Source organism: Antechinus flavipes, chromosome 1 (genome assembly GCF_016432865.1).
Source record: "Antechinus flavipes isolate AdamAnt ecotype Samford, QLD, Australia chromosome 1, AdamAnt_v2, whole genome shotgun sequence".
NCBI lineage: Eukaryota > Metazoa > Chordata > Mammalia > Dasyuromorphia > Dasyuridae > Antechinus > Antechinus flavipes.
In genome coordinates, this window is record NC_067398.1 from 537,931,409 (window position 1) to 537,946,057 (window position 14,649).

Sequence of the window (14,649 nt, forward strand, 5' to 3'; positions counted from 1 at the left end):
GATCAGCTGGAGATAATGTAAATCTTAGAGTAATCACTATTGTTTAGTCATGTCTAACTGTGACTCCATGGATCATGGGATTATCTTGGCAAAGATAATGAAATGGCTTGCTGTTTCCTTTTCTAGCTCATTTACAGATGAAGAAACTGAGGCAAGCAAGATTAAATGAGATGCCCAAGGCCAGATTTGAACTTGATCTTTTTGATTCCAGGTCTGGTCCTCTATCCACTGAGCCATCTAGCTGCTTCTATTAGCAATCATTGCTTGACTGCAAAACAAGTATTTGTATTATTTCCATTGTACAGATGGGGAAACTGAGCTTGAGAGAAGTTAAATGACTTGCTTGTTATGTGGAAAAAAATTTTTTTTGAGTTTAGGGGCTATTGCCTTCTGTTTTCTTCCCACTCTATGATGTTGAAAGTGTTTGTGCACTTTGAGCCTTTCACAAGTCAGTGGGAAGCTAGAAATAGGAAGGAAATCAGTACCATTTTACTGTGGAAGAATTTGTCCACTTTTCCATACTAAATTATTGTAATGAGTTTTACCTTTGACCAACAAATATTTAGTCATTCTTTAACTTGTGACCTGAATCTCTTGTTCAATGTCACTTACTATAATGTAAACAGCACCGATAAACAGACAGTTTTATATAGACAGGAATTTAGAAATGACTTCTGATTCTAGATTCCTTCCAGAGGAGTGGGAGTACCTAAGGCTTGACCTAAGATATGGGATTCTAGAATATAGAACTAGAAGGGACCATAGAGATCATTTAGTCTACCCTCTCCTACTTATGAAAATTCCAGACAGAAAATTTTGCTTAAGATCACAAATGAAATTCAAAATGGATTCACAGTTAACCAATATTTTGTGTATTTATGTGTGTGTGCTTCCATTTTTTTTTTTTTTGCATGGTTGTGGTGTTTATGTGTATTTCGTATGTATATGAAATAATGAAAATGTATTTACATGCTTATTAGATACCAATCACATTACTCAGCTGCTAGTATCACAGAAGAAGCAAAAATAAGATACAGTCCTTGCCTGAAAAAGCTTAGATTCTCATAGGAAGACAAGTATAGAGGGGAAAGGTTTAACCTTAGAACAACCATTTAATATATCTTTTCTTTCTTCTTATAAATTTTTTTAAAATTTTTTAAAATGTTGAGTTTCAAATTCTCTCCCTTCCTGTAACCCTCCCCTGTCCTCTCCCTCCCCGACTGAGAAGGCAAGCAATATGTCTACCATACATGTGAAATCAAGTAAAACGTATTTCGATATTAGCCTTGTCACAAAAAGGTTAGAAAAATAAAATGAGGAAAGTACTTCAATCTGCACTCAGAGTTCATCAGTTCTCTGTGGAGGTAGATAGCATTTTTCATCAGAAGCACCTTTTCCAGAAACAATGTTAGTATTGATTTGATGATTGATGATTTAGACCTGAATTGCAGATGGTAATAGTAACGAATTTGCAGGGGGGGAGGAATCTACTGAGAGAGAGGGAAAGGAGAGAAGGAGGGAGATGGAGAGAGAGAGAATGTGCGTGTGCGCGCGCGCGTTCAGGTGTGTTGTGGTTTCTCTGGGGTTTAAGACAGTGTATCTATAACTGGGTGTGTGCTTAGGGAGGGAGGGAGGAGAAAAGAGAGGCTCGGCGTGCTCGTCGTCTTGGTAACAGTGATCCAGGTTGCATCTCACGCACGCAGGCCGGCATCTGCTAAAGCTTTCGCGGCTAAGGGGTTCAGGGCGCGGATTGCATCCTGCGCGCCGGAGCTCCCCCCACCAGTTGTCCAAGCTGGTGTGGTCGGCGCTGGGGGAGGTGGGGCGGTGCCCCTGCTGCAGCTGCTGCTACCGCGGTCTCGGCTGTTGCTCTAGGTAAAGACAGCAGCTGCCGCTGTTTTAGCACCGCGGGAAAACTACTCCGGGGACCCGCCAAAGCAGCCTTCCTTCCAGAAGGAAAGGCGGAGAAGAGGAAGCGCGGGTTGCTAACTCCTTAGAATTCTTGCCCGGACCTGTACGCGAGAGTGTATGGGGAGTTGATGACGAGGAAGGAAAGGAGCAGATGCTGCGAAGAATGACGCTTCCAGGCCTGGGGGTCCAACAAGGAAGAATATCCTCTGATTGAGCAGCCCAGATGTTCAGGTATAGTATCGGAACCCCCTCCCCAGTGGGAACTCGCGAAGTAATGAAAACGCGGAACACTGAGAGTGGAGGGCTACTCCAAAGATGCAAAATAGCTAAATGGAGTGTAAGCCTAGGAGATGGGAGCAGGTGCTGTGGGTTGTTCTGGTACCTGACAGTCATCAACTCCGAGTAGAAGCGCTGATTGCTGCAGAGAGAATAATTGGGAGTGGGGTGGAACCCAGGACATGGAAAGAACTCAGCAGGCTGCCCAACGTCGTTGAATTAATTATCCTTAGATTTTAGTTGTTTGTTTTTTTAAATGCTCTTGTCTTGTTTTACTTTGTCTCATCTTGTCACACTGATTGAGAAGTCAGGAAGCCACGGTGATCGACGGTGGTGTTGGAAGCTTCCACACCGATGGAATCAAGGATTCATTGAAGTATCACTTGTCATCTATTAATTTCATTGCATTCTCTTTAGCTTAGTCCCCGCTGTAGCTTAGAGATTTGTAAGATTTTAATTTGTCTACCTTTGAACTTCATAAACTGTTGGGACATTAATCTGAAAAGATGAAAGACATCATTCTTTCTGTGAATTTGTATTTCTCTTAATGATAAGGAAGGAAAATTATGATTACAAGTATTTATGTATAATTATCATCTGTTATGTTTCATTGAATGATTCTACAACAGGGTCGTTTTGTGAGAAATACAAATTCAGAACAAGAATAGGAAGGTTTTAGGCAGGATCCACAGAAAAATAATTGAAACCACCAAATATATATTTTCAGATATGTATTTTATTATTAAAATAGCAACCTCTGCAAACAATTACTCAAATATACAAACCTCTATCAACACATTCACATATACAAAAAAAGAAAAATAGAAAGGATTTTATTGTTGCTATTAAAGGGAAAGGCATTTACTGCTATCTTTGTTGTTTTGTGTCTGGATGCATAATTGTTGAAAATATTTGCAACCTGTTGTATAGAAGAGCAGAACAAGAGGAGATACTGGAGAGGCATACCCGGAATCCAGAACTATTCCTGTGATTATTATTTTAAACTTGTGTTTTGATTTAAAGAAACTAAACACATTGAAAGTATTCAGATTAAAACTGGAAAGATAGCATATGCATGTAGAAAAAAGAGCAGGCAAACAGCATCCTAGAACTTCCTGGGGTAAAAGCTGTTTTAAATATTCATCCTTGCCAACTCATAACTATGAAAGTGACATACTTTCATAAAAATGAGTACAGCTTAGTATATTCTCAGCTATAATTAAAAATAATATGACATCCATATAAAATATAAAAATCTATAATTGTGTTGTGAACTAAAAAAAAGATGAGCTTGTTATTTAAACGTTCATAATTTACCCATAAACATTTTTGCTTCAATTAAATTAAAGGAAAATCTGCAATTTACATTTCTTTAAATATAAAGACTGTGCATTTGAAATGGACTTTCCCTGACACCATCAGTATCATTTATTAATTGTGCCCAAAGCTTAATCTCACACAATCTGGATATCAGATCACCTTAAAATGTGTAAATTGGTTGGTTCCTAGAATGTTAATTAATACAGGTATATTTACTAAATATAATGTCGATTACATTTTAAATGTGGATGAGTTGGGATGGGTTGGAGAGGGTGGTTCTTGCTTAGGTAAGGAAATTAATCTGAACAACCTGTTTAAAACCTTTAAAAAGTCCATACTTTAAAGTAGGCTCTATTTTTATGAATGCCTAGTGGATGGTGATTTCTGTGCCATCTCCCTCCATTTTTATTTCCATGTCAGAGTAAAAATGGTGGAATTCAATAATTTTTTTTTTTTACATTGAATAATCTAAATTTTTTCTAATAGTCTAAGACATAGTCTTTCTCTGGGATTTAATTTATAGTAAGATTAAGTAATATGTGGGAGTGTTTCACCTCCTTTCCCTCCATCTTTTCCTTCCAATAATAGTATTTTGCAAAAGGATGAGGTTGTCTTGCTGGGAAAATTCTGATTTTTTTCAACCCATCTTCTTGTTTTTGACCAAAGGCCAACTATATTTAGTAAGGGGCAATTTTGACCATTATTTACACAATTTAAACAATGCTGTTATAGAAATAAATTGATTGGGACTTTTTAATTGTTTTCATTAAAGTATCTTCACTGTCTTTATCTCACTTTAGTTTGAGAGGCAGTGTGGTATAGTGGAGAAGAGTTGAGGGTCAGAGAGATTTGATCAAGTCCCATATATTGATTGTGACCCATATCATATCATGAAAAAATCAAATGAGAAAAGTATGTAAAATGCTCTGTAAACCTCTAAACATAAAGTAAATATCAATTATTAGGTAGTTAGATGGCCCAGTAATAGAGCATTGGGCATAGAATTGGGAAGACCTGGATTCAAATCAGGCCTCAGACACTTATTAGCTACATGACTCTGGACAAGTTACTTAACTGCTGTTTGCCTCAACATCCTTCTCATTATCACGTCAGGGAAATAACAGCATCTATTTCTCAAAGCTATTTTGAGGGTAAAATGAGATAATATTTGTAAAGCAGCTTATAAACCTTAAAGTGCTACCTGTGTATCCCAACTTTTCAGCATTTTCTTCTATTTTGGAATCAGTGACCCCTAATCCAGCTATCTTTCCTTTTGAACCTTTGTTCTAAAAGAAAGTGAGAGGTGAGTTGCCAATATTATGAGATTTTTAAGTCTTCTCATTTGACTTCCATGTTTGCCATTATACCAGAAACTTAAAATCATAGACTTTTCTTATTCAAAGGGAACCTTAAACTAACCTAAATCTGTTTCCTTAGATTGATTTCTGGGTGTTAGATAATCAAGATTTTGTTTCAGTGTAAAAAATATTTATATACATACGAATGTTTAGTCATAGATCACTTGGTACAATCTAAGGAAAAGAACAGCTATTAGCAAAGGAATTAAGATATCTCTCATATTTGCATTACTTGGTCTAATCATTTATAAATAAGATCATTGAATAAAAATGTGCTTTATAGATTCTTTACTTGACATTGTTCAAATATAGTGTCCTTTGACAGAATTGTTATCTGCAACATTCCCAAATGTGGCCTGAACCACATTAAAATGTAACTGGGAAGTATTTAACAAAGTAGGTAAAATATAATAAAACATAATGTTAATATATAGTTTTCCTAGCCAATATGTAGTCTTTGGAGATCTTTATGTATAAATTAGCAACTCCAGTTTCTGTTTCTGTTGATACCATATCTAACTATCCCTCTATTTCAGTAATCTTTTCTGTACCATTTAAGCAGCATCAGACTGAGCAAAATTGGACAACTGTTCCAGGGCATTATTCTATAGACAATTCACCATCTCACAAGTAGGTACATTCTATAACATTCCAAAATTGTTAGAAAGTTTTTTCTTTAATACTAAGCCCAAACAGACTTCTTGGATTATTCTATCTGATTCAGCCCTCTGGAACTACTTAGGATACCTTATTCTTCTTCCTCTTGATCATGTTTTTGATTCTGAATCTAGCTCTCATGGGTTCTCCTCCCCTTAAGTCTTTTCCCCTCCAAACTAAATACCTAACTCCTCCAGTTATTCTTTACATGGTAGTGTTTCAGTCTGTCTTGAATATTTTTAATCTCAGTTTTTTTCTCTTTCTAACATAATCAAACCTTCTCAAGCATTGAGTTAATAAAACTCAAAAAGAAAACATTTTCTTTATTTTTACTTTTAGGAATACCTTATTGATATCTTTATCTTCTTTTTTATTCAAAATTTTTTCCAGTTAACATGTAAAAAAATATTTATTTTTTAAAATTTAAAATTCAAATTCACTGCTTCCCTCCTCTACTTGTTTTTTTTTTCTAATCTATCTCAACCATACTCTTCCCAGAGAGCCATCTCTTAAAATAAAGAAGATAAAAAGCCAAAAGGAAAACAGTTCAGCAAAATTAAACAACACATCTTACATATTCAGTGATAGCTGTAGAGCCACAGTCCTCCATCTCTGCCCCCCCCCCAAAAAAAAAAAGAAAAAAGAAAAAAGAAGAGGTAATATCTTATAGTTTTTTGGAGGAGCCAGCTTTGGACATAATTTCAAGCATTCAATTTTGATTGTTTTGTCATTCTTTCTACTTACAATGTTTTTAATTCTGTGTTTTTTTTTTTTTCTGGTTCTGCTTGCTTCACTTTGCATTAATTCATATAAGTCTTCCTACATTTCTTTGTATTCTTCATATTTACTGTTTCTTATAGCACAATAATATTCCATTACATTCATAAAACAAATCTTTTTTTTTGGCCACTACACAATTCATAAGCATCTACTTTGTTTTCTGATCTTTGTTACTATAAAAAGCAGTCTTTTAGGGTATATGAGATCTTTCTTTTTGTCATTGCTGAAAAGTTTTATTTTATAGATCAAAGAAAACTCAGAAGAGCTTGTGGAAAACAGCACTTGCAAAAAAATAATTCTCTAGGCTTCTGCATAGCTTCAGCTGCTTAGAGTTGCACTAGATAAGGCAGGTATTGGTGGCAGGCATCATGGAGCTACTCCTGAAGTTCTCTGTAACTCCCAGTAAGTTGCTTAGTCACTACCAGACCGATACCTTGGGCAGGTCAAATGGAACTTTGCCCCCAAGTACTGAAATTTTGAGGAGATTTTCTATGTCTGTATTTCTTCAGCAAGTATAAAGAAATGAACTGAGTGCCTAAGTAGATAAGAATGATTAATTAAAATAGAAAGTTGCTTTATAATAAAATTCCTCTCTCATAAGGAAGTTCTTTTCTAGTCAGTTCCCACCTTTTTTTTCTTCCCTCATGGGGGAGACCCTCCCAGCAGCAACCTCAGTTGCTAACCTGAGCAACTTAGAACCTAGTTCTTCTGAGTCTCTGCCTTCCTTTGAAGCAATGTCCTGAGGTTGAAATTTCTTCAGAACATCTCTTATCTTTTGTCCTTAGCTTCCCTGCCGCCCTCCTCAGTTGAATTTGTCTTTAAAAAGTTTATTTGAGTGTATTTTCCTGCTGATTATCCTGGCTTAATGTGCTTTTTTGTGGTGTTTGCACCAGGTGCTAAAATGAATGGTAATGATGGCTCTGGGTGTTGCTCTCTTATGCTTCTCTACATGGTTCCCAACAGATGACACTGGCATTACTTCCCTTTGTCACTAACCATTTTTCAGAGCTTCTTTGTGGTGATCCAAACCACAAAAGGGGATCAAGTTTCCCTGTATTGGCAGGAGACACAGTTCTCCCTGAATATATAGCTCAGATATGTCACCAAATGTGGCTTGTCTTCTGTGTTGGTTTTCCCCAGACCTCTGACCTCACCTCTGTAGTAAGGACACTTTTGCCATTTTCATTTCCTAGAAAGTATCTGTTACCAATATGAGATTGGAATATGATTATTCCAAAACCTAACATATTTTTGTTCCAGGCACCCCAGGCAGTATGTTTCATGACCAAGGATCCTTTCCCCAGAGGCTCAAGGCTTCCTAAAGTAGCCCAGTTTCAACTCCGTTTTTTTCCAAGTCTTTTTGGGAGACATTATTTAAATTACCACATTTAGGTTAGGAGTGATGGTCTGTGGAAGCTACCCTTCTTTGGCATGAAGAATTGAGGAAAGAAGTAAAAAAAAAAAATAATCCATTACTTGTGTTCATAATATATCCTCTAAGATAAACATGAGGTCTTTGAGGGGAGAAATTGTTTTATTTTTGTCTTTGTAACTATAGCATCTAGCACTTTATCTGGTACAAAGTAAGTTCTTAATAACATTCCCTGTTGAAATAAGATGATGGATATGAAATACTTCTAGATGTCGATGGTTGCATTATTTGTTGTTGTTGATCATAAGATCCCTTGTAACTACAATATTCTTTTTATTATATTTTTATATATTTATGTGTACACACATGCCAGTTTCGGGGGGGTAGCATCAGAAAAAGAAAGGATTCCTTTGATAATATGGATTTTGAGTCTCTGACATTGAAATGATCGTTATTCTTCCTTGTACAAAGCATTCATTATTTCATCTACTCTCTTACTTTCAGTTGCTTTCTTTTTTATGGAAATACATTTTGGGGAAGGGACTGAGTATAAAATTAAAGTCCTTAAGTGATGTTGGAGTCATATAGAACATGTACATTCTCATACATTTTTAATTTTGCCACTTGGCACATATCATATATTTTGTGAAGAGTTGTATTACAGTAGCCAGCATTTGTTTTTGCCAACATATTCCACAAAAAAAGCTTCATAGTACTGATCTCATTGGTAGATCAGGATTCTGCTTTCAGGAACCCTCTTCTTCTCTTTATCTCCTTCTTTATGTTTCAGAGAGACTCAGCACCTCCAATTTCCTTCCACCTAGCTCCAAGTTCAGGTACCTAGGTGCAAGAGCAAATTTAGATAGCAGTTCATCTGAAAAAAATTGTCTGGGGATGTAATGGACTTGAAGAGGTAGCTGGATGGTGTAGTGGATTGTGTTGGGCCTGCAAGTTAGGAAAACCTCAATATAAACCCAACTTGAAATATTTGATAGTTGTATGACTCTGAGCAACTCTCTTAGCTTCTGTTTCTTTCAGTTTCTTCAACTATAGAATATCCAACTCTATTTGGGGTTTTCTTAGCAGAGATACTGGAGTGGTGTGCCATTTTCTTATCTAGCTCATTTTACAGATGAGAAAACTGAGTCAAACATACCTAGTAAGTATCAGAGGCCAGATTTGAACTTAGAAATTTGAAACTTCATGACTTCAGGCCCAGCAATCTATCCACTGTGCCACCTAGCTAGGCTAATGGTACCTAATTTGTTTTTGTGAGGGTCAGATGAGATAGTTGTAAAGTGCTTAGCACAGTGGCTGGTACATAGTAAATGATATATAAATGGTTATTTCCTTGCTCCCACTAGAAGTTGTTAACGGTATGACATAGCAGCCAAAAAAGTTCTAGTGATTTAGGCAACATTAAGAACTGTGGCGGCTAAGAATAAAGAGATGATGGTCTCCTTGTACTCTGCCCTGATCAAATTCCATTTCTGGGGGCACATTATAGGGAGGACTTTGATAAATTGGAGAATATCCAGAGAAAGGCAACGTAGATACTGAAGGACACTATGATCATTATATTTAATTTAATTTAATTATATTTAATGAGAAGTTGAAGAAATTGGTGGTGTTTAGTCTAAAGAAGAGAAGATTTTTGGTATAGTTTATATGCTATCTTTAAGTATTTGGAAAGGCTAGCATGAAGACTAGCAGAGACTCAGAAGAACCAGGTCACTGAAGGAAGAGGACCATAGGGGAGATGGATGAAAATTACAAAGAGGTATATTTGGACTTGATTTAAGGGGAAACAAGTACAGCTATCCCAAAGTGGATTGGGCTACCCTGGAAAAATAATGGCTTATTCAAAACTGGAAGTCTTTAAGCAAAGACTGGATGATCATTTGTCAGGTATGTTGTAGAGGGGATTTTTCAGATATAATTGTATTAGATAAGTCTTTTCTAATACTGAAATTCTGTGCTCTGATATGTACAAAGCTCCTAGAAGTTAGGTAGGGACTAAGAGCATTGGAAAGTAGACATTAAAAAGTTAGTGGGTTTTTCTCCACCATTCTTCCTTTCATGAGGAGGGACTGATGGTGGTCTTTAATCTTTCTTCCTCTGTTGGGGGAACCTGGTGGGATTTTCATTTATATGGAATTTAAACCTCCAAAAATTCACATGTAATCAATTTCTATTCTTTTATTGATTTTTCATTGAGAAATTCATGGACTTGCAAATTCATAGGACCTAGGTTTGAGGGGATTTTTGAGACCAGTAGGCCTACCCCATAATTACAAAAAATCCCCTTTGCAATTCTGTTCATTCTTGATCTTTTTTGGAGAACACCCATGGTGATGATTCTGAGGATGATTACAGTGATAATGACAACCATTATCGGTTTTGAATCTATAAAATGACAATTCGATTAAATTAGCATTTACGTGATTGGTGCCAAGCATTGTCCAGGGTGCTGGAGACGCAAAAACTAAAGTAAAGCAATCTTGTCCTGAATAGCTTATATCCTAAGTCATCTGTTTCTAGAGTATTGATATCTAGGGTACTAGGCTTGTGGGTAAAAATTTTCAGAAAGTATATGTTGTAAATCACAAATTGCTTTTCCCTTTAATAGCCACTTCCAGTCACCAATAGAAAAGGAAATATTAAGGAGGGATAATAGAAGATCTCTCAGGACATGCTTTGGTATAGGAAAAGGCAGAATGTTTTTGTTCTAACTCTAGGGACATAAAAAGCATCTCTGAAACATTTTTGTTTTCTCTTAAGGATGTGAAGTGTTTAGAATCTGTATATATGCTACATGATCTTTATCTGTGGAATACCAAGGATCAGTTTTGAATGTGAAAACAACCTCTTCTAAAACACATTCTGTGGGTTTTTTGCATTTAATTCAATGGAAAAAAAAACTATAGTACATTTTTAAAAATGATCCATTTATTGCTTTATCATCAGGAAGATCAGTCTACCAATTCAGTTTTCTTTCTCTCACTTATCTTATATCATTTCAGGTAAGCCAACAATAATTTCCTTGCCCGATGTCAGGGAGTTCTATTTTTAGGTGAGAACTCTCTGGCTATAGATAAGAAATCAGGAATATAATGTAAAGATATTTGAAAAGTTTATGAATAGCTTACTAATTTCAGGTCTAATTATTATTTGTAGACATTTTGGGTGAACAAAAATTCACATTTCTTAACATCTGCATATATCACTCCCCTTCCCCACAATCATTCAAAAAAGTTTAATGTACAGTTTGCTAAGTTCAGACTTACAACCTATTTTTTTTAGCTTTTTATTTTCAAAATACATGCATAGATAGTTTTCAACATTCATCTTTGTAAAACCTTGTGTTCCAAATTTTTTCTTTCTCCTTTTCTCCACCCTTTCTCTCTCACAGCAAGTAATCCAATATATATTAAACATGTTCAATTCTTCTATATATAGTTCTGCAATTATCACGCTGCACAAGAAGTCAGATCAAAAAGGAAAAAAAAAGAGAAAACAAAGAGCAAGCAAACAACAACAAAAAAGGTGAAAATACTATGTTGTGATCCACAATCATTACTCACATTCTTCTCTCTTGATGCTGATGGCTGTCTCCATCACAAGTCCATTGGAACTGATCTGAATCAACTCATTGTTGAAAAGAACCACATCCATCAGAATTAATCATCACATAAGCTTGTTGTTGCTGTGTACAACATTCTTTTGATTCTACTCACTTCATTTAGCATCAGTTCATATAAGTCTCTTCAGACCTCTCTGAAATCATCCTACTGATTGTTTCTTACAGAACAATAATATTCCATTACGTTCATATACCACAATTTTCCCAACCATTCTCCAATTGATGGGCATCCATTTAATTTCCAGTTCCTTGCTACTGCAAAAAGTGCTGCTACAGGGGCAGTTAGGTGGTACAGTGGATAGAGCACCAGTCCTGAAGTCAGGAGGACCTGAGTTCAAATCTGGTCTCAGACACTTAACACTGCCTAGCTGTGTGATCCTGTGTGTGATCACTTAACCCCAATTGTCTCAGAAAAAAAAGGGATTATTACAAACATTTTAGCACATATAAGTCTTTTCCCCATTTTTATGTTCTCTTTGGGATACAGGTCCAGGAGAGACACTACTAGGTCAAAGGGTATGCACAATTTGATAGCCTTTTGGGCATAGTTCCAGATTGCTCTCCAGAATGGTTGTATCAGTTCATAATTCTACCAATTATGTATTAGTATCCTAGTTTTCCCATATCCCTTCTGACATTTATAACCTTTTTCTGTCATTTTAGTCAATCTTAGTCCCTCAGAGTTGTCTTAATTTACATTTCTCTAATCAATAGTGGATTTAGGGCATTTTTTCATATGGCCAGAAATAGTTTTAATTATTTCTTCATCTGAAAATTGTCTGTTCATATCCTTTGACCATTTATCAATTGGAGAATAGCTTATATTTTTACATATTTGACTCAGTTCTCTCTATATTTTAAAAATGAGGCCTTTATTAGAACCCTTGTATGTAAAAATTTTCCCCCAGTTTTCTGCTTCCCTTCTAATCTTGTTTTCATTGGTTTTGTTTGTATGAAAACTTTTTTCAATTAAAGATTTTTATTTTCAAAATATGTGCATGGATAATTTTTCAACATTAACTCTTGCAAAACCTTGTGTTCCAAATTCCTCCCCCTTATTTCCACTCCCTCCCCTAGATGACAAGTAATCCAATATATGTTAAAATGGTAAAAATATATGTTAAATTGAATGTGTATACATATTTATACAATTATCATACTGCACAAGAAAAAACAGCTCAAAAATGGAAAAAAAAGGAAAGAAAACAAAATGCAAGCAAATCACAACAAAAAGAATGAGAATGTTATATTGTGATCTACACTCAGTTCCCACAATCCTCTCCTGGGTGTAGATGGCTCTATCCATCACAAGACCATTGGAACTGGTTTGAATCATCTTATTGTAGAAGAGAGCTACGTCCATCAGAATACATCCCCATACAGTATTGTTGTTGAAGTGTATAATGATCTCCTGGTTCTGCTCATTTCATTTAGCATCAGTTCATGTAGGTCGCTCTAGGTCTTTCTGAAATTATCCTGCTGGTCATTTCTTACAGAACAATAATATTCCATAACATTCACATACCATAATTTATTCAGCCATTCTCCAGTTGATGGGCATCCATTCAATTTCTACTTTCTTGCCACTATAAAAAGGGCTGCCACAAGCATTTTTGCACATATGGGTCCCTTTCCCTCCTTTAAGATCTCTTTGGGATATAAGCCCAGTAGTAACACTGCTAGGTCAAAGGATAAGCACACTTTTTGAGCTTAATTACAAATTGCTTTTCAGAATGATTGGATCAGTCCAGAACTCTACCAACAATGTATTAATGTCCCACTTTTTACACATCCTCTCCAATATTCATCTTTATCTTTTTCTGTCATTTAGGCAACCTGAGAGGTGGGAAGTGGTAACTCAGAGTTGTCTTAATTTGCATTTCTTTGATCAATATTGATTTAGAGCATCTTTTCATATGATTAGAAATGGTTTCAGTTTCTTCATCAGAAAATTGTCTGTTCATGTCCTTTGACCATTTATCAATTAAAGAATGGCTTATATTTTTATAATCAAAATTATCTATTTCACATTTCATAATGCACTCCAGTTCATTTTTGGCCAAAAATTACTTCCTTTTCCACAGATCTGAGAGGTAGACTAACTTTGTTCTTCTTAATTTGCTTATAAAACTTGATAATATCATTCTTTAAGTTTAAATCATAAACCCACCTCGATCTTATCTTGGTATAGGACCTATTGAGCTATGTATACCATTTTGCAGATATAATATTCTTACACATTTAATAGCAGGGGTCCTCAAACTACAACCCGTGGGTGAGATACAGCAGCTGAGGACGTTTATCCCCCTCCCCCAGGGCTATGAAGTTTCTTTATTTAAAGGCCCACCAAACAAAGTTTTTGTTTTTACTATAGTCCGGCCCTCCAACAGTCTGAGGGACAGTGAACTGGCCCCCTATTTTAAAAGTTTGAGGACCCCTGGTATGGGGTGTTAGATGTTGGTCAGTGCATAGTTTCTGCCATACTATTTTCCAGTGTAAGTTCTTATACCAGAAGCTGGGATCTTTGGATTTATCAAACACTAGATTACTTTAATCATGGACTATTGGGGTGTTATAAACCTAACTTATTCCACTGATACACTACTCTCTTTCTTAGCCAGTATCCAATGATTTTGATGATCACTGCTTTATAATATAGTTTAAGAGCTGGTTTACAAGCTTTTTTTGCAAAGGTTTTCTCTGTGATAGCCTTTCCTCTTATGTCTATCTTTAAGCTTCTGGCTCAACCATAATACTGCAGGTAGCAAAGAACAAAGCATCTACTCAGCCAAGAGTCAATATTCTATGTATAGATTTTATGTATTTAGATAGGGAGAACTTAAAGCGAGTCTATTGAGAAATAAAAGTGCTGAGATGATAGAAAGCTAAGCATTTCCCAGAACCGCCAATCCATTTGAAGGCCTAAGGTACAAATGCAAGGTTTCATCTTTCAGCTATTTCCTTCTTAATGTGAAAGCAACATCTTCAGTAATACATAATCCTGATATTTTACAGTATTGAGACTCTCATACAAATCAATTAAATAATTAATCCTTCTCTATAAAATGGTAATTATATTTATACTGCCCACTGACAATGTTATTGTAAGGAAAACACTTTGGAAACTTCAGAGTTATGAAAATGTGAGTTATCATTATTAATTATTATTGTCATTATTTTTAAATTTTAAGCTGAGAAATGCAAGCTGAAAATTTTCACTTGAAATCTGTGTATCTTTGGCTTTTCCCTTGCTTTCATTTCAATGATTATTCCCAAAATGTACTGTTGCCCAAAAATGACTCACAAACTCATCCTTTTCCATCCATTTCACCCCA

General features: G+C 35.7%; 1 protein-coding gene across 1 annotated transcript in view; it reads left to right on the forward strand.

Annotated features, from left to right (window-relative positions):
• Nucleotides 1-1,699: 1,699 nt before the first annotated feature.
• KIAA0319 (KIAA0319 ortholog) overlaps nt 1,700-14,649 on the forward strand; it is a 129,945-nt gene continuing 116,995 nt past the window's right edge. The window contains exon 1 of the mRNA XM_051970605.1: nt 1,700-2,139. The gene's annotated coding sequence lies outside the window, so the exon portion shown is untranslated. The remainder of the gene's footprint in view (nt 2,140-14,649) is intronic.